The sequence below is a fragment of the Caretta caretta genome, chromosome 3 (assembly GCF_965140235.1).
Source record: "Caretta caretta isolate rCarCar2 chromosome 3, rCarCar1.hap1, whole genome shotgun sequence".
NCBI lineage: Eukaryota > Metazoa > Chordata > Testudines > Cheloniidae > Caretta > Caretta caretta.
In genome coordinates this window covers 74,304,625-74,327,622 of record NC_134208.1, presented here as the reverse complement: position 1 = coordinate 74,327,622, position 22,998 = coordinate 74,304,625, and the positions used below count along the sequence as shown (strand labels likewise).

Below are 22,998 nucleotides of genomic sequence, written 5' to 3'. Positions count from 1 at the left end.
CTGGAACGTTTTAAAACAAATGTAACCGAATTTAGCCCTAAGAGTGTAATGAACTGAACTGTATACTTGCATGTGAAATTAGTCTCACATTCAAGTATATTTATATTACATTTTAAAAAGCCCTACATTAAAAGAATGTTAAGTTCACCCAAATCAAATACTCCACAGTTAGGAAATGCCAGAAAAACCCTTTTGCTCATGTATGATGTGTGACAGGGTCAGGCCAGATGGCTACAGGAGAGTGATTTTTTTTTTAAACTGAGAGCCAGGGGAGAGTGCGAATGCAGTCCCTCACTACCACAAATTATGCAGTCAAGTTACCCACATTTGGGGAAATCGCAGGGGTCAGCACACCCACAGTGCAATGGATGAGCCTCACCCTGGGAAAACCACCTTCGTGATCATGGTATCTCCCCTGCCAGGTAAGTATTTTTTTTTGAAGCAGAAAAGAATTTTATTTGTGTAACACTTACAAAGAATCACCAAAGGGGATAAAGCAAAACTATGCAACAAAACAAAAGCAAACAGAAGGTATGACACAGCAGACTTCAGGAGGGAGAAGTGTTCAGGCTAGCCTGGGCCCAGAGCGGGGGGGCTTCCTCGACAGCCAGGTAAGTATAAAAGGCAGATATATTAGCCCCAGGTTAAGCAGGTCCCTTTTCCCTGGGTAAGGTAACAGGGGTAGTTTTTTTTTTTTTTTTATTGAAACAGAAAAGAAATTTATTTGTAACAGTTACAGAGAGTACAAAAGGATAAAGAAAAACTTAGCAACAAAACAACGCAATCAGAAGGTACAACACAACAGCTTTCAGGAGGGAGAGGTGTTCAGGTTAGCCCAGGCCCAGAGCGGGGGGGCTTCCTCGACAGCCAGGTAAGTATAAAAGGCAGATATATTAGCCCCAGGTTAAGCAGGTCCCTTTTCCCTGGGTAAGGTAACAGGGGTAGTTTTTTTTTTTTTTTTTTTTTTTATTGAAACAGAAAAGAAATTTATTTGTAACAGTTACAGAGAGTACAAAAGGATAAAGAAAAACTTAGCAACAAAACAACGCAATCAGAAGGTACAACACAACAGCTTTCAGGAGGGAGAGGTGTTCAGGTTAGCCCAGGCCCAGAGCGGGGGGGCTTCCTCGACAGCCAGGTAAGCATAAAAGGCAGATATATTAGCCCCAGGTTAAGCAGGTCCCTTTTCCCTGGGTAAGGTAACAGGGGTAGTTTTTTTTTTTTTTTTTTTTATTGAAACAGAAAAGAAATTTATTTGTAACAGTTACAGGGAGTACAAAAGGATAAAGAAAAACTTAGCAACAAAACAACGCAATCAGAAGGTATAACACAACAGCTTTCAGGAGGGAGAGGTGTTCAGGTTAGCCCAGGCCCAGAGCGGGGGGGCTTCCTCGACAGCCAGGTAAGTATAAAAGGCAGATATATTAGCCCCAGGTTAAGCAGGTCCCTTTTCCCTGGGTAAGGTAACAGGGGTAGTTCCAGAACAATCAGGAACTTACTGGAACCAATTAAGGCAGACAGGCTAATTAGGACACCTGGAGCCAATTAAGCAGCTGCTAGAATCAATTAAGACAGGCAGGCTAATCAGGGCACCTGGTTTAAAAAGGACCTCACTTCAGTCAGTGGGGACTGCACAAGGAGCTGAGAGTGAGAGGGCATGTTACTGGAGGACTGAGGCGTACAAACACTATCTGACATGAGGAGGAAGGGCCTGTGGTGAGGATACAGAAGGTGTTGGGAAGAGGTCATGGGGAAGTAGCCCAGGGAGTTATAGCTATCACACAGCTGTGATCCACAGGGCCCTGGGCTGGAACCCGGAGTAGAGGGTGGGCCTGGGATCCCCCCGCCCATCTCCCCAACTCCCTATTGGATACAGGAAGAGTTGACCTGGACTGTGGGTCCCACCAGAGGAGAAGGTCTCTGGCCTGTTTGCTGACCCACTCGGTGGACCAGCAGAGACAGCGGGGATTGTTCTCCCTCTTTTTCCCCATGCTGGCCAGTGATGAGTTTAGCTGAGTGAATGGCAGGTTTGAGCCACTAGCAAAAGTGGCCAAACTGAGGGCTGCTGTGAATCTCTGAGGCGAGCAAATCTGCCAGTAGGTGCAGGACCCACCAAGGCAGAGGTGGAACTTTGTCACAGATGATACAGTCTTTAATTACATGAACACATACTGGGTTTTTCCCCCCACAGGACTCTTCCACACTGCCTGGCCACTAGCAGAGGGAGAATGGAGAATAAAAGGCAATTTCTTTAGTGTCACTTCTTGTACCTGGCCTCACAGAGACACCTAGAAGCCCACAAGAGCTATTGCAGGAAAAGACCTGCTCAACCCCGCAGCATTGCTGTGAAGAAGTTCAGTCGCTCCGTGGAGATGGCACACACACAGTCTACTTGTCACACAGGTGAATGCTCAGTACAGATGGACTCTTCGAACAATTTTTCTACCAACTCTATTGACCACTGGAACTGAGATTTGAAGAGGTTTATAGTTTGGTTGAGTTTGGGTGAATTTTCAGAAAAAGAGCAAAAAGCACATCCCTGTCACCAATGCAACCTCCCTGCTTCAGACCATAAGGTGTTAGAGCTACTCAACGCACACTTGTAACAAATTTCTATTATAAATAGGCAAAAAACATATTTTCCCTAACTCATTTTCTGAAATGGCTGAATCATTTTTGCTGAAATTCCCTTCCCCTGTCCCCCCAAAAAATTCAGCCTGAAGCAGACACCCTCACCAAAAATCTCAGCTTGAACAGTTTAAGTTTGGCAAAAGTTATAGGGAACTGAAAAAGAGTGGTATTTTGACATGCATACAATTTTTTTTCCATTAATGTCCTGTAACAGAGTAACTAGAAGAGATCTATGCTACTTTGGTAATTTAGGAAATAACTTATATAGGGAAAAACTGATATGGTTTATTGTTTAATGTAATTCACTAACAAAAAGAAGAGAGCACAGTGTAAGAAGAATGAAAACTTTTTCTCCTCTCTTTTCTTATCTACTACACTTCTTTTATGACAAGACAAATTGGGTAAGGGGTGAAATTATAAAGGCATATGTCTCTTATTCTAATCAGTATTGTATCAAGATTAAAATACTTTAAAATACTTTAAAAAGAAAAATAACTTCTGTTTATATACAAGTATGTTTCTAATTAACAACATGAAAAAAGGAATATAAAAATAATACAGTGAGGTCCTTCCCTTCTCCACCACACACCCACCCACTAAAAGGTTTGCTTGGGAGCGGATTTGGTTCTTCAGGATTAAAATATAAACCTTGTGTGGGCTCCTACAATGGGAAGATCAGATTCTTTACTGCTTGCCATATTGTAATAGGTTGAGAACATTTAGTTCCACAATAGTTCTTTTGCATTTATGAAAGACTGGTGTTTTTCTATGCTTTGAAAGCAATTTAAAAATATCATAAGGCCAAATCTTCATCTCATTTAAGATGGTAGAGTTCCACTGACTTCCAGGGAGCCACACCAATTAACACCAGCTGAGGATCTGGCCCTATAATTTTTATTTTTGTTAATGATATTGCTTTGGCTTCAATATTATTGATGCAGAACAATCCAGAAAACAAACTGTGTTAGGTAGTGGCTACTGCAGAGACAGCACAAAAATTTGCTTTGCAGATTTTATATGAGCATTAGCTAACTATTTATTTCTGGTAATTGAATAGTATATTTATAAAAGATATTTGGAATCTAAGGAGGACAATTTCCATAGGCTTAAATACATTTTAAGGTAAATTAAGTTTTGATTGGAATTTACTTTACAGTGTTGCCTCAAAGCTACCTATATATACACACACTTTTGTATTTTCAGCTCAAATTTACTGTCCTGGATTAGCCATATAATCTAGAATTTGTAGCGTTTATTCTCCATAATTCAGGTAAAACCGTTTCATGCAACAAGAATTCCAAACTAACACTTTTAAAACCTGGATGTCATTGATACTTAGAAATTTCAAAACCCCTTATATTAAGAGTTTTAGCATTTGATATCCTCTCATCTTTACATAACCTAACATTCCTTGACACATAAGGAAATGCTAATCATTACGAAGGCTGAAAACTTAATATTGTCTGATCTATTTAACTGCCTTGAATTGCTAAATTGGTTTAAAGGATTAGTTTATGAGTTCTAGGATAAAGTTTTCCGCTTAAACCAAGTGTCATCATGTGACCTAAATCTCAATGCTCTAGGAGAATATTCCACTGTGTTGGACAGATTGACTGGAAAATAATAGGCCAAATGGAAAGCACTAGCTTCAATTTAGGTGTTAGACATAGTATATATGGAAAATCCTTGCCTTTGTTCTTTTCAATGTACAATTTATTTGAGACAGATTTGAGTCAAACAATTAAGTTATATTAGTTATCTTATTCCTGTTACACTGAATTAACACTTTGTTTTTTCTCTTCCTTCCTTCATTACTGTGGTTAGTGCATAAAACAGGCCACCGTATTAAAATTCCCAAACACAAACTGAACAAAGATGGAGATAAAAGGTTGGGAGAACATTAGGTTACGGGAAAAAACATGAAAGGGATGCTATAATTTTCCCAAAAATCATTGTAAACCCCGGAAATTCAAAACTAAAAAAAGGAAAAGAAATGAAAACATGTATGAAAGTGTATAGTCAAGGTACCCAAACAACGTTAACTCTGCTCTATAGCTATATAATCTGATAACAATATGATTAATACATATTAGTGTTTTGAGTCCCAGATACGATTTTTAAAAGACATTATATTCTTACACTTTTTTCCCCTTGGTGTTAACTACAGGGGGCTGAGGTAAAATGAAGGCCGATGCAGCTCTGTGTGAGCGCAGCAAGCTGTCTGTGCCACCTCATGTTGTAGGACTGTGATTTAAGATTTTAAATATTGTTTTAACTTGTAATAACCTGCTATTATTGATGTAGTTAAAGAATTGTTTGTTTACAAATTATGATTTTAAGTTGCTAGTATCCTTTTAAATGGTTTCTCTGCTGCCCCTCAACATTTATTCTCTAGTATAGAAGATCCATTAACATAGCTTTAGAAACATTACTGTGATATGCAACTGTACTCATGTTTCCAGAATAATATCAAAGGGCTGAATCCTGTTATTTAAAAAAAAAAACACAACCTATTCATTTAAAGAAGGTTAATGTGGAATAAGAACAGCAAAATTTGGCATAAACATATTACTTTTACTACCAAAGCCATAGTCAGTGCTTATAAAGAATGCATCCAAAAGTAGTGAAATCAATAGGACTTGAGATGCATAACTACACAGATGTTTGCCTAATTTGTTTACATTTATTTCCATCTCTTCCACAGGATAACTTACAAGAGGGGAAGTTCTTCTGTTTATTCCAATAATTAATATTAGCATTGGTACCACCAGGATCTGATTTGTATGGTTTTTCCTTCTAATCTTACTCTTTCAGCTTTCTTCACAACTAAATATAATTTGTATACTGCTAAAATTTCTTTGATTGCTTTGCCTCAACTAAAGAACAATTCCCCAGTGCAATTCCTCAGTGTGAGTGTAATGGGACCTTTTATACCTATAAAGTTGCTTACATTTGTAAATGCTATCAGGATCAGGGCTCAAGTGCCTGAGTGTCTACATACTATATTTTGTTCAAAACACTATTCAGATTTGTTTGTCTCAGGCTAGCAAGAAAATATATTTATCTGTGTATGTGAAACCCAATCAATGACGGGTGAAGGCTTGTAGAGCTTTTCTATGTAATATAAACTCAAAGCTCACCAGGTTACAGTTATTCCAAAGATCAATAACTTTAATGTATTTACTTCATGTAAATATGAATCCACAGTTACTCTCAACCATACCACTATAGTTTTCACTGTGCCATGACATAATTATTTCCAATGGCCTTGATAATTCAGAGATACAGTGATTTAAAACCCAGATTTGAGCAATCTTAATTCTAAATCAGCAGGAGAGTGGAGATTATTTTAACAGACAAGCTTTTGACTCACTTCCCCCAGGTGCTTAGTGGAGTTGCTGAGACCTAATAGTGGGAACATGTGACAAAACCACCACAAATAAGACATAACATGATTTTGTATAAATCTGTCTACTTTTAAGGCAACCGCATATTGCTAATTAATATATTATGTATCAAATAAAAAAGTGAAAAATGTTATTTAAATTGAAGTCAAGCAGTCAAAGTTAAGAAGACCCAGATATATGGTTGTCCATGCTACCTTAATTCTGCCCCCCTGTGCACTGAATGAGGCAGGGGTCCTGTGGAAAAAAATAGTATGTGATCACATAATTAAAGACCACAGTATTCAGAAAAGTTTTGTTTTGTTTTAAATATATCAGTCAATCAAAGAAGAGGCTGTAAATGCCAATGGCTGTTATTCCGTGCCTGTGCACTGTTTACGAATTACCTTGCATAGCCACTAGGTGGCAGAATCATACCTCACAACTGTACATACCTCCAGGAGGTAGAACTGAGTGTACTTCATTTTACCCAGACTAAATAGAAAAGCAAAACATCTGGCAGTTACCTGAACTGAGAGTTTGCGCTGATCTCTACAGGTGCATCCTCACTAGGGAAAAGGAACATTCTTATCATGCTAGCTAACACTTGATAATGAGGTAAAATCCTACTGAAAACAAGTCAGTTTGAGGTTTTTACACATTAACAAGTCAAAGTAAAACTTGGCCTCACATTTGAGTAGTGTGAATTGGAAAAGTGTGATGATGTTAGCTCACTTCATCTCCATTAATAAAAATAAGTTGTTTACACCAAACATGACATGTTTGGCTTCCTCTAGAATGTTATAAGATTCTATTTCAAGGGATCACCTAGACTAGGATAAAAGGTGTTTTTTTTAAAAAATGTTCACCAATGTGTTTTAACATTCTAGTGCACATAGGGCAAGATGTACTTTAACACATTGGCTAATTGTGGTGAACCTCATAGGGGCCTAGGAGTCACCTTGACCAGCTACAACATGTTAAAAATCCGTTTATCTTGCTTGTAACAGAGTGTGCTGACTCAGGAGCAAATTCAGCACCCTATCACTCAAATCCCCACCAGTTTATATTAATTGAGCTCTGTCTGAAAGACAGTCAGCAGAGGAGGCCAATTATCTGAATGGAGATACAGCTGAGGGGCTAATTGGGTGGAAATAGCCGCAGCAGGTAGGATTATATAAACAAACAGGAAGGAAATGCTGGAGACGAGTAGGGAGCCTGAAGGAAGGCAGAAGTGGGCCAGGACTGACTGGCAGCTGCTACTAGTATACCCTGCCCCAGAAGCATGTAGGGAAGCTGGCTACTGATTGTAAATAAACTATAATAAAGCCTGGTGATAGTGAAGAAGAAGACCTGGATTGGTTGTGGTAGGTGACTGAGGTTAGAGAGGGCTCTTGAGACCTCTCCTGAGACACTCCTGTAGACAAACCCCAAGCAGTGAAAGAGGATGAAACTCTGCTACTACTAGTTTGTTTTGTTTTTGTTTTTTTTTTACCCCCAAGTACTTATTCACGATCATTTATGAGTTTAAAAAAAAAGTGGGTTTTTTTGGTTTTTTTTTAAACTCCTGTTGTGCTGAGAGGTAATGGTGACTGCTTGGATCACAAACCTCTGAGAGATTAGGAGTGAAAGCACTTAAGTGTTTCATATAACTATCTTATGGGGCCATATCTAAAACAAGGCCTAATAGCTTGACCAGAAACTTACCACCATGTTGGCAGGGGATTCCACGGTGGGGGAGGGAAGGCAAAACACACAAAAAAACTGGAAGAGCTGGAAAGAGAAGGAGCAGCTGAAATCAGTGTCTGATTATAGAAGAAGCTTGGGGAGAGGTTTTTGGGTCAGGTGCAGGCTGAAAAGAGCATTCTTGGTACTTGTAAGCAAGGGAAGCTGTTTCCTATTATTTGATTCTTTCTGCATTCAGAGACACTGGACTTTGTACATTCTTAGTAAACAAACAAAACTGCAAAGAAATACTTATCACCAAATGCTACTCTCAAACTAAACATTGCTAAAATAGAGCTCCTAATCTTTCACCACCCATCTCATCCCTGCTTCCTCCTCCCTAGATCACAGTGGAAAACACTATCATTCTACGTCATTCAGGCATCATTATTTACTCAGACCTTTCTCTTGGTCATCACACCAGGTTATGTCTAAATCTTGCCAGTTGCATATTATTTTTTAAGACATGGTCTTTGCTGTCCATCCACACAGCTAAAATTCTTCTCCAAGCTCTCATCACATCTTGCTTACTGCAACATCCTTTCCTCTGGCCTTGATAAACGCAATCTTACCCCACTCACAGCCACTCAAAACGTTGCTGCAAAGATCCTTTTGCTAGTCCATCACTGACCACAACACCCCCCGCCCCTTTTTGAATATCTCCACTGGCTACCACTTCTTTCTCCCATCAAACAAAAGCTTCTTGTATTCACTTTATTGGCCCTTTACAGTCAATCCCCACTGTACCTATGATCTCTCATTAGCTACTGAGGTTTTCTTCTGATTGACCCATGATGCCAGCCTCCACTGCCCATTTGCTAGATTTTGAGGTTTGCAACATACTTGTTTCCCCCATTAGTTCAGTAGAATCCCATTGATCCTTGCTGATAGTGGCTGGGGTCAGGCTGTCAGCCCCACGCATTAATGACTGCAATATAGTTGCATGAAAATGTCTGGCTATCAAAAAAGTTAGCAGGCATAACTTAATACTTCAGTGTTTATATTGTTCCAGCAAATTTCTCTTAAGCATGTCTTTCCTGGCTTTTCCAAATTACCGCAATTAATAAAGGTCCATTATTACTTTTCTGCAATTTTCCAGGTCTTTTCTGTAACTCGGCCACAATTATTTGACAATCATCCCACAATTCAAATAAGACCTTACTAGTGACAAATTACAGGGTGCAACATCTTTCCAAAGTTTACTGATTGGGGTAGAAGGCATCAAAGCAGATTGGAAGGAGATACAAATCAAAGATTACCAATAAAATAAAGCCTCCAAGGGAGAAGACTGTCCCACTGAATTCAAAAGTTAGCTAACGCTACGTTTAGTTCTTCCTTTTCACATATGGTTGGTGGTAAAGATACTGAAAATTACAGCAAGGCATCCTAAACCCTGACATAACCTTTGCAGAAACACCTGTACAGGTATTTGCATAGCCCCCACAAATGTGGTATCTGAGCACTTTTACTCAGATAAGTCCACCCAGATGTGATAACCTATTTTAAATATTAGACCCTGAGTGCTATAAGAAGCTGTACTTTATGGAGGTTGGGTGGTTTTTTTTTTTTTTTTGTATCTTTTTGTTAGTAGATTCATAATAGATTTCCGATACATTAAGTTTATATTACAGGTGGGGCTGATCGCACCACCTATTTAGGTTACTTGACCCGTACCATTATACGACTCGGTTTTCAGCTCCTTGCAACTTTGCTAGACTTTAACCATTTGGGTTGAAATGTTACACCTGCCTCATGCTGAATCATAGAATCATAGAATATCAGGGTTGGAAGGGACCCCTGAAGGTCATCTAGTCCAACCCCCTGCTCGAAGCAGGACCAATTCCCAGTTAAATCATCCCAGCCAGGGCTTTGTCAAGCCTGACCTTAAAAACCCCTAAGGAAGGAGATTCTACCACCTCCCTAGGTAACGCATTCCAGTGTTTCACCACCCTCTTAGTGAAAAAGTTTTTCCTAATATCCAATCTAAACCTCCCCCACTGCAACTTGAGACCATTACTCCTCGTTCTGTCATCTGCTACCATTGAGAACAGTCTAGAGCCATCCTCTTTGGAACCCCCTTTCAGGTAGTTGAAAGCAGCTATCAAATATCTATGGAAATTTTCAGCCAAAATGGTTCAGCTGTTTCTGAGAATGAGGCTAGGACAAAATACATTGTTTTGCCCATGCTAACAAATTCTGGTAACCTTTTCTTTGGAAATCTCTAGTGACTCCATGCTTGGAAGAGGGACTTGAAATTTAGCAGTGGGTGTCTTTGTGTCAGGGATGTCTCTAGCGCTATCCCTATGAAAATCTACCCAAATGTAGCCAAGTTATAAGCCTCCAGGGAAAAAAATTGCAGTTCACACATACTAAGTAGAGACTGCAGAGATTTTAGATGTTAAAATCTAAGATTCTGTACTTACTGAGCATGCTCAAGCATCTCCTACCTCCTAGTGCTAACTATACAGAGCATATTACAACTCCACAGAGCAATTGAGCAAGCTCCATTCCCTCACAGTTCCTACATGTCAGCAGCACCAATTCAAATGTTTTGGAGGAGGTGAGGTGAGGAGGGATTCCTGTCCCCACACACACCTCCTTCGTCCCGTGTTTCCCTCAACCTGGGATTCTGCCCTCTCTCTTTGAATTGCATGAGCCAGTGCTGCCAGGGTCGAGTTCTCAGCAGACTTCCATGTGTTCTGTTGTGCAGGGGCCAACTCCATGTGTTCCAGATCACACCACCATTTGGCCAAGCTGCCCCTCCCTACATATAGAGGGACTCCCAGATCTCTTTCTAGAGTGATATCAGCTAATTTAGACAATTTCATATGTATCACTGCGATTATGTTTTCCAGTGTGCATTACTTTGCATTTATGAAATTGAATATCATGTGCCCTTTTGTGGCTCAGTCATCCAGGTTTGTGAGATCCCTTTGTAACTCTTTGCAGTCAACCTTTGACTTAATCATCTTGAGTAACTGATTATTTGCAAACTCTGACACTTCACTGTTAACCCCTTTTTCCAGATCTATAAATATGTTGTACAGGTCCCAGAACAGATCCTTGGGGGACCCCACTATTTATCTCTTTTCATTGGGAAAACTGACCATTTATTTTGTATCCTTTAACTAGTTACTGATCCACGAGAGGACCTTCCCTCTGATCTCATCACTGCTTAGTAGGATTAAGAGCCATTAGTGAGGGATGATGGCAAAGGCTTTCTGAAAATCCAGGTACACTGTATCAACTAGATCACCCTTGTCCACATGCATTTTGACCCCCTCAAAGAATTTTAATGGATTGGTGAGGCATGATTTCCCTTTACAAAAGCCATAGAAAAGAGTCAACAACATATCATGTTAGTCTATGTGTCTGATAATTCTGTTCTTTACTATAGTTTCTACCAATTGACCTGGTACTGAAGTTAGGCTTACTGGCCAGTAAAATTGCCAGGATCACATCTGAAGCATTTTTTAAAAATCAGCATTACATTAGCTACATTCCAGTCATTTGGTACGGAGGCTGAAGTTACATACCACAGTTAGTAGAGTAGTTCTGCAATTTCATATTTGAGTTCCTTCACAATACTTGGGTGAATACCATCTGATCCTGGTGACTTATTACTATTTCAAAACCTTCTCTATTGACATCTCACTATGGGACAGTTCCTCAAGTTTGTCACCTAAAAAGACTGGTGTAGAAAACTCCCTCACATCCTCTGCAGTGAAGAAAATGCAATGAATTCATTTAACTTCTCCACAATGTCCTTGTCTTCCTTGAGTGCTCCTTATCACCTTGATTATCCAGTGACCCCACTAATTGTTTGGCAGGTTTCCTGCTTCTGATATATTTAAAATTGTTGTTATTTGTTTTTGTGTCTTTTGCTAGGTGCTCTTCAAATTCTTTTTTGTTTTGTTTTTTGTTGGGTTTTTTTTTTTGGTGGGGGGGCATGCAGAGGGAACAAAAACTCGACTCGGGAGAGGGAAACAAGCAAATTGGGACAAGGAGCTTGGTAAGACTGGGACTGGAGTGATGGTGAGTGGGACTAGGAGTAGGGGGGAGGAGATGCTGGGAATGAAAGCCAGTGAGGGAGTTGGGTGAGAGGACTAGGAGCCAATTGACTGGTGGGGAGGGAGTGCTAAGATCATCTGAGAAGCAAGGGAGAAACAGAAGACTAGAAGAAGGAGACAGACAGGAGATAGGACTGGGAGCTAATAGGGAAGGTTGGAAGGACTCAGAGCAGACGAGGAGGCCAGGAGGGGGAAACCTGGGACTAGTTGAACAATGAGGCAAACTGAGATGAGAAGCCTGAGGAGTGGAGACTGGAATTAGCTAGGTGAGGAGAATGGGCCTGGGATGAGGAGACAGATGGGGAAGAGATAGGATTGAGACAGGGACATATTAGGAGGAATAGGCAGATGAGTGCGAGCCAGAGTCTGGAATGCAACCCAGGACTCCTGAGTCTCACCATTACCCGACTGTTAGCAACTATCTATGAACCCACTGGTAAAGTGTCTCTCATTCCCCTGTAATGGTGATCTGCATAGATGACAACCTACTACTGCTATAATTTATTCCTTTAGTAATTGGTGGTGAATCTAAAGTTTCCAATGTTGCTCATACCCATGTGGGTCTCATTACAATGCCATATGATGGCATTTGTTTTTTCAGTTTGCTTTTTTTTAAACGGCTAGAAATTTACACACACACACACACCCCATATTAAGGTTGCAAAATCGAGCACTCAGAATTTCGGAAATACAAGAATTAAGATTACATGATGACATACTATTTTTCTATCAGGAAAGGCACAGGCAATTAAAGGCTGCACGCTAATGAATGTACACAAAGAGGACTGAAGTAAGGTTGCACAGGCAACCTTAATTCTGGGATTTTTAACTTTTGCATGCTTAACTTTGCAACCTAACAATTATGTTCTTTTAATGTAGCTTTTTTGTATGTAGTATGTATTTCTCCTGTATGTGGTGTTACAAATGTGGGGAGAAGTAGTTTATTTCTATTTTGAATTACAAGTGCCTATTGCAGTGATTTTTTTTTAAAACGTTGAGATGTAAGGTTTCTTAAAGTATAAAAGAAAATAGGTACAAGAAATTGGTACAAGAAAGCACAACTACTACAACACACACATTATTCTCTAAAGGAAGGGAAAGCTGACTCTTTTTCCATCAGAAGAATTTCTCTCCATACTCATTCCCTATACTCTTTTCCCAATTATGATTTGTTTAGTTTTATGGGCCATGGTGGAAACTGGTAAAATATAATAGGATCTAGAGACAGGTACAAATAGCAATTTTATTTTTTTGTATACATTTTCTAGAGAATACTTCTAACACCATTCACCTAGTATATTGGTAACCCAAAAATACTACTTCAAATTTGTTCATTAAAAACTTTTGCAAAACTTGAAATTTCATGATTGTTTATTTTCCAAAACCTGAACTTTCCAAGAACTGGCACAGTATTGTAGAAAGCATCAAGGTCACATTTGTTGCCACTGACCATGAGGCAGGGTCTGACATTTTATAATAGGATACATTACATCCATATATAAACATGAAAACATTGATATGTTCTACTGTAGTTAAACATTTCATCAGACATTCAGACTGGCAATAGTCGCCTCCTTTATAAAATAAATTGTTACAAAAGAAATGAATATTGTCATGAAGGAAGCCATTTGCTCTGCAAGAATCATTTCTCACACCATTGGTGTGAAACTGCAACTCTCAGTCTAACAGAAACAAGGACAAGATCAGGGCAGATGTGTGTCACTTTCCTAACATTACTTGTGGGTAGCAGTAACTACCTAACAAAACAGAGATGTTGGAATCTAGGATATGCAAAATCTCTCAGCTCAAGTAGTTCAACCACCACATCCTCAGTAGTTGCTATCTGCAGTTTCCTTCTTTTGGGACTGGCAATCTACCTGAAAGGTATTCATTTTTAGCATTTTCTTTTTTAGCCATCAAAAAATATCATTCAAATGCTGTAAGCACCAGAGCTACGGATTAAGGAGGCATGAAGCCTATGTCACTCTGGTTGGGAGATGGATTGTCCTATCTGCTAATTTCTGTAATTCCTTTGTTTGTATGGGACTCTCTCCCAGCCATGCACTACATTTTAGAGTGCTTTCTGTGGAAGATTTCAGAGTAACAGCCGTGTTAGTCTGTATTCACAAAAAGAAAAGGAGTACTTGTGGCACCTTAGAGACTAACCCATTTATTTGAGCATAAGCTTTCGTGAGCTACAGCTCACTTCATCAGATGCATACTGTGGAAACTGCAGAAGACATTATATACACAGAGACCATGAAACAATACCTCCTCCCACCCCACTCTCCTGCTGGTAATAGCTTATCTAAAGTGATCACTCTCCTTACAATGTGTATGATAATCAAGTTGGGCCATTTCCAGCACAAATCCACGTTTTCTCACCCACCCCAAACACACACACACAGACTCACTCTCCTGCTGGTAATAGCTCATCCAAACTGACCACTCTCCTTACAATGTGTATGATAATCAAGGTGGGCCATTTCCAGCATAAATCCAAGTTTAACCAGAACGTCTGGGGGGGAGGGGGGTAGGAAAAAACAAGGGGAAATAGGCTACCTTGCATAATGACTTAGCCACTCCCAGTCTCTATTTAAGCCTAAATTAATAGTATCCAATTTGCAAATGAATTCCAATTCAGCAGTTTCTCGCTGGAGTCTGGATTTAAAGTTTTTTTGTTGTAAGATAGCGACCTTCATGTCTGTAATTGCGTGACCAGAGAGATTGAAGTGTTCCCCAACTGGTTTATGAATGTTATAATTCTTGACATCTGATTTGTGTCCATTTATTCTTTTGCGTAGAGACTGTCCAGTTTGACATATATAAAGGGAAGGGTAAACCCCTTTGAAATCCTTCCTGGCCAGGGGAAAGCTCCTCTCACCTGTAAAGGGTTAAGAAGCTAAAGGTAACCTCGCTGGTACCTGACCAAAATGACCAATGAGGAGACAAGATACTTTCAAAAGCTGGGAGGAGGGAGAGAAACAAAGGGTCTGTGTGTCTGTCTATATTCTGTCTTTGCCGGGGATAGACCAGGAATGGAGTCTTAGAACTTTTAGTAAGTAATCTAGCTAGGTACATGTTAGATTATGATTTCTTTAAATGGCTGAGAAAAGAACTGTGCTGAATAGAATAACTATTTCTGTCTGTGTATCTTTTTTGTAACTTAAGGTTTTGCCTAGAGGGGTTCTCTATGTTTTGAATTTAATTACCCTGTAAGGTATCTACCATCCTGATTTTACAGGGGGCATTTCTTTATTTCTATTTTTTATTTTTATTAAAAGTCTTCTTGTAAGAAAACTGAATGCTTTTTCATTGTTCTCAGATCCAAGGGTTTGGGTCTGTGGTCACCTATGCAAATTGGTGAGGCTTTTTATCCAATATTTCCCAGAAAAGGGGGGGGGTGCAAGTGTTGGGAGGATTGTTCATTGTTCTTAAGATCCAAGGGCCTGGGTCTGTAGTCACCTAGGCAAATTGGTGAGGCTTTTTACCAAACCTTGTCCAGGAAGTGGGGTGCAAGGTTTTGGGAAGTATTTTGGGGGGAAAGACGCGTCCAAACAGCTCTTCCCCAGTAATCAGTATTAGTTTGGTGGTGGTAGCGGCCAATCCAAGGACAAAGGGTGGAATATTTTGTACCTTGGGGAAGTTTTGACCTAAGCTGGTAAAGATAAGCTTAGGAGGTTTTTCATGCAGGTCCCCACATCTGTACCCTAGAGTTCAGAGTGGGGGAGGAACCTTGACAACTCACATCTCAGCCAACAGGATTTAAGAAGCTCACTTTAGTGCAATGAATTCTCAAAAATCTTCAGTCACCCAGTTTAAGCTTTTCTGATTACTTTCCTAAGAAAATATGCCAATCTCCATTTCACACACAAAATTTCAATACACTCTACAGCCCTCACAAGTGACAGGACCCAGAATTAATGCTTTTTACATATCAAAAGGCTTTTTTTTTAAAAAAAAGAAAGACTTAAGGGGAACTGGATGGCTCAGATGATTGGTAATTGGTAGGGCCCTACCAAATTCATGGCCATGAAAAACATATCACAGACCATGAAATCTAGTCTTCCCACTGAAATCTGGTCTTCTGTATACTTTTACGCTATACTATACAGATTTCATGGGGGAGACAAGTGTTTCTCAAACTGGGGGGGGCCCGACCCAAAGGGAGTCATGGTGGGGGTTCAAGGTTATTGTAGAGGGGTTGTAGTATTGCCACCCTTACTGCTGTGCTACGTTCAGAGCTGGGTGGCAGAGAGCGGTGGCTGCTGGCCAGGCTCCCAGCTCTGAAGTCAGCGCCCCACCAGCAGCACAGCAGAAGTAAAAGGTAGCAACAACATAACATGCCACCCTTATCTTTGTGCTGTTGCTGGCAGTGGCTCTGCCTTCAGAGCTGGGTGGCCAGAGAGCAGCAGCTGCTAGCTGTGAGCCCAGCTCTGAAGGCATTCCCACTGCCAGCAGCAGTGCAAACGTAAGGGAGGCAATACCTATAATAACCGTGCGATCCCCCCACTACTCCCTTCAGTTGCAACGCCATGACATTTCAGATTTAAATATCTGAAATGATTAAATTTACAATTTTTAAAACCCTATGACCGTGAAATTGACCAAAATGGACCATGAATTTGGTAGGGCCCTAGTAATTGGATGTGGATTCTTCTTTAAATCTACAAAATTCAGAGTCAAATTGACTCATGTTAGCAGTTGACACATTTGGCAGTCTCAGCAGAAAGGCCAGGCCCTAATAAATAGGTATGGAAACCTTCCTCACTTCTAAGGATGGCCTCTCAGTAATACAGTTGATGCATATTAGTAGTATCCTGGCATGGACCCTAATTCTCCATTGCCATGCACTTTGTGTGCAGAGAGCCATGCATGGCATATACTCAAGTTCTGGCATGTAGGTTACTCCACTCTACTTGCCCAAGCAGTGCCTCACTGTCTACACAGCTATTTATACCCATGCTAGCTGGGGTGCAGAGTCTCTGCTCTATACCCCACTGTAGGTGTAGACGCGCCCTTAGCTTCACCTCTCCCTTTGTATTGGCCTGGTGTCTGGCCATAGGTTGCATTATACCTTGCAAAATGAAGGCGATAACGAATAGTATGAAATAAATCATTTCTTCAGCACTTTAGATTGAAAACATTGAGCCCTGTAGGAAGCCAAATTTGAATGATTAACGTTCTGCAATTTAAAAAGCACTATGAACAATTATTCCCAAAGAACATCATTCTTTGACTACAAGCACCAATGTGAAGACAGATTATACTGGTTCTAATATAATAAATGCTGGATATAGCAGCTCATAGTTATATAATTTTGAATTGAAAAGGTCATATTTTGAATTGGAAATATGACCTTACCTTTATAACAAACAATATTGGACAGCAACTTCTCCCTGCTCTCCCCGCAAGAGAATGCTTTTCTTTTTTCTTTTTGTAGAGTATTAAACAAATGTCAAGGTTAGTTAAACTCCCATCCAAAACTAATCCTAATCCAATTTAAAATACAGGGGTTTGGTAAGTATTTTGTGCATGCAGAGACCTAGCATAGGCATGAGTAAATTGTTTAAGACCATGCATTTGTTTAAACAGATGGTATCTACACCACATTACATTCTGTTGTCAGATAGCTTCTTTTCTATGAATTCAAATAAATAGCTAGTATTTAAACTTTTTAAGACAGCTCGTCAGAAAAAAAACATTTCATCAGTGTAACATCGAGGTTATACAAATGAAACAGAAGTTGGAATGTAGCCATTAAGATTCATTATACACAACTGCCAGAGTTAATGAGTTCAAGCCCTGACCCTAGCTTGCACCCTAAACAACGTATCTGTGACCCAAGGAAATCTTGTTTTGGCTGAAGGAAATTCTTCCTACTCCAAAAACTGCAGAGAAATTCCACAGCCATGACGGCTGCCTCAGCCCTGCAATAGTCTATGTAATAACTAGTGGATACGTGTAGCCATGAATACAATGGCCCCACTATACCCTGCTTTCCAGCTACCCACAGGGGTTCACAGGGAGCCTCTGAAATATCCAAGTTCTATAGCAGAACAGTACAGCAGACGCATTATTCAGGCTCCTCAAATCCGGCATAAAATGGAACCCCATTAGTTCCAGTCCTCTCAATTGGTACTATACCAATTTAGAGACCTTTGAGAACCCTGGCTGTAATCGGTGTTGACCCAAAGCTACTCACCTAAGAAGGGTTCAGGAACAAATTTATTTTTGTTGAAGCTGAAAAGTCTATCCTATGTGCAAGGATAGGAATTTTTCTTCCTGGAAAGTATCCAGTTATAAGCATTTCATTGTAATTATCATTTGGATGGGGTTTGCATTAAGGAAGATGCATGCTACCAAATATTTTTTTTAAACCCTAATCTTTAATCATGGAACACTGACCAGTTTGTTCATGGACCAATGACCAAGAAGGTGTTTTTCCACACAGCTCAAATTTGAGCTGATAATTTTGGAAGAAATTCAGTGATAAAAGCTCAGAGACCAAAGGGATTAAAACCCACACACTCTATAATATAGCTGCCCTTTCTAAGTAACTAGGTTACCACCTAGTATCAGTAGAGTGGTTGGGAACATGTTGAAAAATTTGTGAGATTTACTCAGGGACCACCTAGAAAAGAGTAGTTTGCTGAGAGTAGAGTAAAACCTTGTGATGTCACACTAATGACAGGGAAAGCTACTGCAAACTATTGAATGCTGTGAATTAACATAGAAAAAAACCCAACACAGTAATAAATGCAGATGTACTGCATCAAAATATATACTTTGGACCGAGCCTTGTTCTCGTTTAATGCAATGGGAGTTTACTCACTGACTTCAATAGGAGCTGGACTGAGCCCTCGGCTCATTTCTCTCCACAGTTGTAGTCATTAGAATTATTTATGGCAATACTTCATAACATGCTAGTAAATGTACTGCAGTATATTTTATAAACAATAGTGAAGCCTTATTAATGCAAAACCTCACCATAAAACTAAGGAATTATATATTTGTGGAGAAGTGGCCACCATTTTTCTGGGCAAATTATATAGTGCGCAGTGTAGTAAAGTGCAGATGAGTGAGTATCTAATTGTTTATCATTTAGAAAGAGTTATCACAACTGATGAAGAAAACTGAGTTAGATTCTGGGGTGAGAGCTCAGCATTCATCATATCCCATTCCCCTTCTGTGACCCAAGTTGCTCCTGGGCTCAGATCAAACCACTACTGAGTCCTCGGGGGCAAAGAAACAAAAAGGTGTTTTCATATGACTCTCATCCCTTTTAGGCAGGGGACCACCTGCAACTACCGAGGTGACAACTGGAAGTATGCTCTCCTTCCCCGTCAGCCCACACTGAACTGTGCTCTTCCCTTTTAACCCCTCTCTCCGAGCATGAGAACTATTGCAACTACAGTGGAGTGGAGCGGACTGAGCCCACTGGAGCGTTAACCTTTCTGTGCCCCTTCCCTCCCCCATTAAGATGGGAGTCTTATGGGCAGATGCAACTAGGAAAGAAACTGGTATCACAGCTCTATTAGAGCCACATTGCCACGGAGCCAGGGGCTGGTGGGAGGCCCCACAGACAAAGAGGCAGGAGGGTTCCAAACAGGTCGCTGTTGCCCAAGATCAAAACAGATCCCAAAAGATCTAGGAGGTTCTCCTTAGCAGGACACCTGGAAGAAACTCTATGGAGGACAAGCTTGTGGAGATGTCCTTCCCCACACCTTTTACTATGGATTTTAACTATCGGAGGAGACAGGGCATTAGCCCTGTCATTCTAGCTGTGACAATCTGCCAGTGAAGTCAGTGTGAGTAGGGTCAGGCTCTGGCTCTACTTTTGGAAGTTCCAAGCTCTTCATAGCAATACCGGGCAAGCTCCTAGTCAGGAGGATTACATTATTTAATCTATTTCCATGCAAGTATGCCTTTTGTAAGAGATTTCACAGATCTCATTTGAACAGATTCTTATGCTGCTAAATGTAATGATTTTTACTAGGTATTGGCACTGTATATCTATGAAGACCTCACAGGTGATGTTTTCAATTATTTTTAAAAATTAGATATTGCCTGGTGTCAGCAAGATCGCCAATTACCATCTTAATAAATCACAGGCATTTGAGTGTCAGGCATTTGATTCCAGCTGCTATGATCTTTTGTACAACTGTGAGCAACATTCCCCTGGAAAGGATATGGTGATTTCAAAAAGGACATGTCTCTCCAGGGAGGACTTGGTGACCAGACTAAAGCTGTGATCTCACAGACATCAATTAAACAATTCTGATTAGCACTGGCATAGCACTTTTCATGTTCAAGGTACTTTATAAACTTTGCTAAAGATAATTTGTTAAAAATAAACTGTCATAATGAACTATGCCATATGTAATCATTCAAAGAGTCTTGTTTAAAACCAATTAAAGTATTTTCTAAAAAGTCTGTTTTAACTCGTGCATAAATTCATTTTGGTTTATTCTATAGTTTTTAGATGAGGAAGTTATAAGCGCCTTTATATCAAATGTGCTTAGGTTAACCTTCTCTATTCATAGCACTGCTTTCAGAGTAGCAGCCATGTTAGTCTGTATTTGCAAAAAAAAAAGGAGTACTTGTGGCACCTTAGAGACTAAAATGTATTTGAGCATAAATTTTCGTGAGCTACAGCTCACTTCATCAGATGCATTCGTTAGTCTCTAAGGTGCCACAAGTACTCCTTTTCTTTATTCATAGCACTGTATGTGCAGCCTATAAAATTAAGTGACAACATTTTGAGCCTGATTCAAAGCCCACTTAAGTCTTTCCACTGACTTCACTGTGCTCTAAATCAGGTCCTTTGAACTGCGTTATACTTGATTTTATATTGCCTTTGTTATATACTATTTCACAATATTCAATAATCCACACTAGATCTCCCATTCATCTGACTGATCTAGTGATGTTCTGTTATAGTTAAATTCTTCACAGAGCCTCACAGGTAACAGGATGCCTGGGGTGACCTGTTCATTCTTCTTACAGCTTGCTCCCTTTTCCCTTCCAGAGGCGAGTCCGAATAAGCTTAGATAGCGGCTGGCATAACAGAGGAGCAAAACTATAGAACACACACACACACACACCCCATTGTGCAAAGGTGAAAATTAAAGCTGGGCGCCCACTACTTTAATTTACCAAAGTATGAGGTGCAATTTACATGTTGAGAATCTGAATGCTGGTATAAGTGGGTGTAAATACTGTAGGAGTCAGGGGATCGGAGTCTAACTGACAGCATTTTCTACATCAATTTGATCCAGAGAATGGTTTATGCAGAAAACATTGCTAAACTGGTTTATTCAGAACAATGCTACCCGACAGGTGCTGTCTGCACCAGTTAACCTGGAAAGGTTAATTACAAATTGCCAGAGGTTGATGATGAAAATAAGAACAGGAGAGTTAAAGCAACTGTAAGTAAGTAAAAACAGAGAAGAGAGGAAAACTGCTTGCTAAAATTACCCAAAATGATGCTACATCTTCTGTATATTACCGTGTCTAATGGGCCTATTTGGATTTTGTGCTTATTATAAAGTTCTTTAATCGTTTGCTGGTGACATGATAGATTCCTCCCACAAAACAAAAATGAAAAAAAAATTACATTAGTGCTCCAGGGCCAAACTTCACCCTCAGTTACACCATTACACCACCACAGAAGTCAGATTTTTTTTCAGCATCTAAACAGTGACTAAAATACCAGTGCTGCCAACTGTCAAGATTTTACTGAAAGTCTCTAGTGGTTTTCTTAATATCCCAGCTCCTAGAGGCAAATTATGTTAGAATCTCATCTTTCATTTGAAAAATAAACGTAAGCTTCCAACCCTCAATATTGTTGGGGAAAGCCTGAAAATGTGACTAATTGGTAACCTTCAGGCTCTGAAGCCAGAAGCCAAAACCCCTCAAATACTTTTTTTTTTTTATTCTCATAATTTCTGTGGCCTGACTCATGATTTTTGAATGCTTGAGGTTGGCAACATTGAAACCAGACCTTAAAGGAGAATACTACATGGAAGAGCTATTCATCAGTGTCCAGAGCGTATGTACAGCTATGCAAAGATCTGGTGGTAGTGGTACTGGATGACATTAAATTTCTCTACAGTTCCCACTCAGCACAGATTAATCCAGTGACCTGCTGGAAAGGCAAGCAATCAAGGACATAACTGATGAATGAGCATATTTTCAGGGACTAAACAAATAATTAAGTAGCATGTAACTTTTCTCCATAGTAAGTGGCACACAACAGAAAACCTGCATTTGAATCAGATGACCTGTTACAGACAGATTGTGCCCTCTACAGCATCTTGTCTATGACTAGGGGTAGATGTCTTGCACACAATCCTATGTAATACTGTCAGCACAGAGCTATAGATTTTTTTTCATCTTGAACAACACACCACATAACTACGAAGCACAGGGACAGCAATTTGGTCAGTGAGGGTACTGTAACAAAACAAACAGACTTGAAATTCTATTCTTGAAATTCTGACAGGACTGCAATTGTTTCAAGTTACTCAGTGATACCAAGTATCCAAAGCACCTCTGCAAGCTGCGCTGAGGGAGCCGAGAACAGGTTTTGCACACGTTTCAGGTTGGATGCAAGTCTCCTGGGTTGGTGCTGGAACTGTCTTCTAATTTTGTAATTCTTGGGTTTAGCAATATTGCCACTCAGAGTGCCACTTCAGACACTGCTGCATCACCACTCTGTCTTGTCCTGCCTCAGAGGAGGCTAATTCAGTCACACAACCGTTTATCAAATGTGATTTTTAAGTCTCTTGTCATTGTGGTATGTCAGAGCTCTATCTCATTGACCAATCCTGGTCATTTCAGCTTGGCATCAATATGGATTCTGACACCGCCTCTTAAAAGGTGTCCCTGGCCCCTGAAATGAACCAATAATTAAGGCTGTAGGAAAGTTGTGATTTTTTTGGTTGAAAAGATGCAGCTACAGTTGCAATTTTGGTGTGGTCAGTTCAAGTACCATAACAAAAAATTAAAATCCAAACGTGAGTGGTAGTGTAACACCACTCACTCATATTTGTTTTAGTTGCCCCTACACAACAATAGAGGGGCATCTGGGCCAAATTTCAGTGAGTAGCATTGCAACCTGGTGCATGGTGTTGGAACATCACTCACATCTGCAACTATAAAAAAGTTGTGGTGTGTAAGAAAAG

General features: G+C 40.0%; 1 protein-coding gene and 1 non-coding gene across 12 annotated transcripts in view; both read right to left on the bottom strand.

Annotated features, from left to right (window-relative positions):
• The window catches only part of KLHL32 (kelch like family member 32), a 236,131-nt gene that overhangs the window by 195,398 nt on the left and 17,735 nt on the right, over positions 1 to 22,998 (bottom strand). The window lies entirely within an intron of this gene.
• On the bottom strand, positions 267 to 430 carry LOC125635046 (U1 spliceosomal RNA). Its single transcript, XR_007356141.1, has one exon. It is a non-coding gene; the product is annotated as a U1 spliceosomal RNA (small nuclear RNA).